Genomic DNA, 5,653 nt, shown 5'->3' with positions numbered 1-5,653 from the left:
TATCAGCATCATGAACCTTTTCCTTACTTTGCAAGCATGATTTTATAGTTGGCTGTGTCTGATCTTCTAGACCCCTTTTAAAGTATGAGTTTACATCCGCACTGACCTTTCTTTTCTGACTTGGAGGCACACAAACTTGAGTAGAACCTTCACCATCATCAACATCGTGAAGTTGCATATTCACTCCTCGCTTCTGTTTTGCTTTCTCCTCATTTTCTTTCAGTGATTTTCTCATTGTGTGTTGAACTTCTGGAGGAACCTTTGTGCATCCGTTTGTGCTTCCTTTCACTCCCGCCAAATGTTGTTTCATTCTATTGATTCCACTTCCATGATTAACCTTACCACAAAAGTCACAAGTAAGAATGGTTTTCCCCTTTGAATCTAAAGTATGAGTGACATATGTCCATGCTAAATCTTTTGACGAGTGGAACGTTGTGATGGTTGTTGATGTTCTGTGTTTGAATTTGATGACAGTGGAATTTCTTGATCATTCTCTTCCATGCTAAGTACACTGCAAAAGTTTTGCAGAGACATCAAAGATACAAACGTAAGTTTTTAATTATTAGTCTCACCCACAAAAACAATACCTCTTGAGATGTAGAAAATACCTTGTGACTTTGTGAATCGTGAGATGCAGTCTTGCAGAGACGCCAAAGACTCAAAAGTATAAGACGTCAAAGACGGCAATACCTTGTGAGTTGCAGTTTGTTGACAAACCCTATTTAAAAAAGAAAAACTAATTATTTTTTAAACAAAATTTTGGTTTTTAAACGAACCAGGGTTTTACCGGTTCGTTGGATCACCGGTTCCTGGGTTTTTAACGGTTCAATATGGTTTTTTTACTGGTTTAATTGTAGTTGGGTTTTGGCATCAACACAATCCGAACTGATGTCCGGTTCGCGGTTGAACCCGGTCGGACCGCCGGTCCGGTCCGAGTTTAAAAACACTGACCCAAACGATTCAAAAATATCATTCAAAATGCAAGGCTTGAATTTCATCTCTGATTTAAAACCAAAGAAGTCTCTATGGATGATAAAGGTGAAAGTAATTAGACTTTGGAAGAAATATTCAGCTGATGGTGGAAGGACTATAGAGATGACTTTTGTTGATGAAAAAGTAAGTTATAAATTTTGATGCATAGTACATCTTCAACATGTTAATTCTTTGTTATCTGATGTTTTTTTATTTATTTATAGGAAATGGCATTTACTATAAAATATCACCAAACGATGTATGTCTTACAATTATTTACTATTCTATAGGATCAATAAACCGAATATTCAAGAGCTACTCTTCTCCCTCATGGTGTATGACTATAATATCGTTTTGGTTATACATATTAACATTGACTTCTTGAATGGATCATACAATTTCACATGCTGTACATAGTAGATTTATTAACTGTTAAGTGTAGTTTTTATTTTCGTTAAGGTTACTGATCGTGTATTCTTGAAAGGATCATATAGTTTGTTCTTAAACAGCGTGTTGTTTTGGTTTTTTTTTTAAAGATCAAAATTGGTATGGTAGTTATTAATTTTTTTAATAAATTGATATTCGGGGTCCCTTAATATTTTTGGATAACCGCTCTAACAAAAAAGGAAATTATTGAAATCATAAAACATGATGTGCAATCTTTTTGGTTTGATTGAAAAGTCAAATTAAACTATTAATGTAACAAATCATTTATAATTCAATGTATATTTGGTATTCAACCCTAAGTTTCCTTATCTTATTCATTTAATTTATAAAATTATTCTCTACGTAAAAGTTGGACTAGACATCGAAACTACTATAATCTTTTCAGCCCTAAGTTTATTTTCCTTAATTTTTGGACTATGATAAAGTTTATTCAAACCTAAGTTTCCTTTCCTTAATTTTTGTTTTGTTTTGGGTGAGGTCAATAAAATTAAAAGAACTTAACTTGTGAGTCAATAACACTTGAGACAATCATGTGCTTATTTAGGCATGTATGATTTTCTCTATTCTTTTGTATATGTTTAATTGTGAGCAAATAAACATTTGTTCTCATTTTTTTGTATATGTTTTGTGTACATTAAGAAAGCTGACCATATTATTTTCAACAATTAATGATTTGGTTAACTAATACTACGTTTAATTGTGAGAAATATTATATTCAGGTTTATTATTACTAATACTATGTTTATATATGTTTAGGTGGCCAACACATACATCAAAATAATCTCATATATCATTAAAATTAGGTATTTTTTTCAAAATAAAAACAATTGTTTATATTAGTCGTTGCTTATTCTTATATATTTACTTCTACAAAATATACTTCAATTACACAAGTTTATTTTAAAAGTTGAAGCTTACTTTATATAAACTTACATGCACAATTTCGTTAAGTATTTCATTATATAATATATAATAGTATTTGTTACTATGATTTTTAACTTTATAATATCTATAAATTAAAAGTTTATCTATTTTATTTCATGTACCACCTAGTTATTCTTTATGCCACTGACCTTATCTTAAACTCTTAGTATTCATTAATAGCTTTTCACCATAATGCTTAACAAGTTCATTACGATGGAATTAAAATACCCAAAAATTACACTATTTCTGTCAAACAAATAAAGCTTGGTTTAATAATAAATACAACTCGGTTTAACCTTCTGTTGCGACCACTTTGACAAGACCACATTAATGAATCTCTACACAAGTCTTAGCAAAAAAAAAACCAAGTGCATAAGTTATTACTTCTGAGTTACAACTATTAAAATTAAAAATTGCTACCAAATATACAATACTAAAAGGGGAATAAGCTGATCAGAGAGGCCCTCCACGTCGACAGATAAAATCAGCCAATAGGGTGCTTTCTTTTGTCCACGTCACACAGACTTGGCCTGATCTTGGGCTTCTAAATCCGTGCAAAAGAAAAGTCCAGCATCGTACGTAACCAAACCCAGAATATGTGTGGCCCTAGCTCTATCTCATCTCATCTCTTCGGTTCCACGGAGATCTCTTCCACGACTCATCTCTTGCCTTTTCCCCTTCTCGAACGGATCGATCAATAAGACGTGGTATCCTCCTCCGAGCCGATCAAACTGGAGTCTCTCTCGATACAGCTGCCTCCGGCGATTCGAAGTATAAGAAGCAAGACGACAAAGTTATGTTTGATATGTTTAATTTCTTTTGCACCTTTTTTTAGTATCTTTGTGGTTTTTTTCCCTCAGTTATGTTTGATATGTTTACTGATTCGGAATTTGGTCTGATTCTACGCTTCTGGTTTGATAGATGAGCAAATAAATGAATCAGAACCATTGATTCGATCGAGTGGAGGCAGAGCGTCTGAAGCTTTGATGTCATCGAGAAAAATCTTTTGTCTTAGAGAGTTTAAGAGTTCCAGGGGAACAGGTTTAAGATGATAAAGGCAAGGATGATGATGAAGAATCAAGGCAAGCCAAATTGTACCATGATATTTCTTCGTTTCTTTGAAATTTTAGTTTCTTAGACGGACTACTGTGACCTATTCTCAACTTAAGCAACAAACTTTCAGGTATGTTTTTTGAGATTCCAGCCCACAAATCACCTTGGTTTCTTGATCCATACTCTAATCTTATATTTGACAATCTTTCAGTCAATCGTCTGATATTCTATGGATTGTTAGAGCCTATGATTTTGATTTTTTCATAGTATTGTGTTGTCTACAGCTTTGTGCAAATTATCTATATATATGATTTATTGGAGATTAATATTTTTGGCCCAGAGTCATCGAGTCAGTCATGGAATTTGCTGCCAAGAAAAAGCAAAGAAATACTTTTTTGTACTGAGGCTTGCTCATATAAGACAACAGTATGTCTAAATGTTCGTCGAACTTGAGGGGTGGATGGATATAAGGTTTTTAATCCTTAATAGCTGTGGGATGCTGTACCGTTACTGAAAATCTATGGGAGAAGGGCTCCATCAGGAGGACATCGTGTTGAGGAAGGCGGTAGGGAAAACGAAAAAAAGGGTGGTGAAGTAACAGAGAATCTCCTGGACATTGACCCGCTAGGAAACATGGTTAGAAATGATATTCAAGTGTAGAATAATAAAGAAAGAAAAACTTCAAAGGATAAGGTAAAACCCCATCTTTACATTTTTCCATATAATTTCGTTTGATGAAAATTTGATCCATAGGTTTCTTTGTTTGAATATATTTGAATTAATGGCAGGAAGAGTAGAAGACCATGCCAAGTGGACCACCAATATTGTTGATGAGAAGGTCGATATGTTTGCCTTTGGTGTATTGGTTCTAGAAGTCATAACCAGTCGTAGAGCTGTTTGATACAACATAAGCCATGTCGGCGGTGGTTGTGAATGCGTGCTATTTCAGGATCACACAGCCCCCTCATACCTAAACGAACTCATCTGCCACGGGCAATTCCTAATGGAGTGAGTAGAATCAATCAAATAAAAATTGATGTCTGGTAACTAATGTGCTTATGTCTTGCCTTAGTCACCCTTGACTGAGTTTTGTTTCTTAATATTCTTTATTGGTTGCTTCTTTTATTTCGTCAACCAAACGGTGAATATCACCTAGATGTGTCTCTATGTTGTTTTACTGATCTTTGTTTAGGCTCAAACCCCGAAGGAGTTGTCAATATTCTACAGAGTTCATTATAGTTTTAACCTAAGCATAAAACCCCAGTGGACAAAGAAACTCCCAGATTAAAAAGTGTTAAATATATGGACCTTATTAGCAACAAGCTCTGCTTCCTTATGTCCTCTACAATCTTTTTTTTTATGTTCGTTCATCTTAGGAAAAATATAAATTTATTTTTGCTTTGTACATGGTAAATTATGAATTCTGGAGATATTATCATTAATGAAACTTTGGGGCTGATAGTGGGTGTGATTGGCTATTGCTGTAGTTGCTCTCCACAGCCACAGTTATACCCACAGCTCTAAATCTACACCAATCTTGATTTATATTTTTTTTAAAGCTCACAGCCCTTTGTTTAGTCCACAACACTTCTTTAAATTTATGTGTTTATAATTGCTCTGCAGAGATAAATTCCTACAGCCCAAATTTAAAGACTTTTAAAAGTTAAAAATCTAGAGCCAAAGCCAAAAAAGTCACAGCAATATTTCTACAGCCAAAAAAAGAAATCACAGTTCTTACCAATCACACCCAGTGTGTTTAAATACAGATGCACATCGATAACATTTACAATTTTTTTAAAAATTCTACTTTGTTTCTCAGTTTCCTGAATTCATTTTTAAAACTGTTTCCAAAACAACTGAGATTTGTTTCTATTCTCACGTTTGTTATATTATCTTCTACACAATCAATACCCATGACTAATACATCTACACGTGTGTGATGCATTAATTACATTTGCATGAATTTTCATCAGCATGCCTTTGTAACTCCTTTCCCTGAGGTTCCACATGGGGCAGAAACTAAAGACCAATCCCAAGTTCACACAGAAGAAACTGAAGCTCAATCTGATGTTCCAGAGGAAGTTCTTTTTCCTTAGTTACTTTTCCTTCTCCAGACGAAGGTTGTGCTGAGGAGGAACAGGTGGGTAAAGAGACTGATGGAAATTCTGAGGATGACTGTAGGGAAGTTTGATGCATAGAAATAGAGATGATGTCAGATGTCACTAGACATCCAGAGGAAAATATTCCGCAGAGCAGT

Source organism: Brassica oleracea, chromosome C9 (assembly GCF_000695525.1).
Source record: "Brassica oleracea var. oleracea cultivar TO1000 chromosome C9, BOL, whole genome shotgun sequence".
In the NCBI taxonomy this organism is placed as follows: Eukaryota; Viridiplantae; Streptophyta; class Magnoliopsida; order Brassicales; family Brassicaceae; genus Brassica; species Brassica oleracea.
This window is presented reverse-complemented; position numbering follows the sequence as displayed.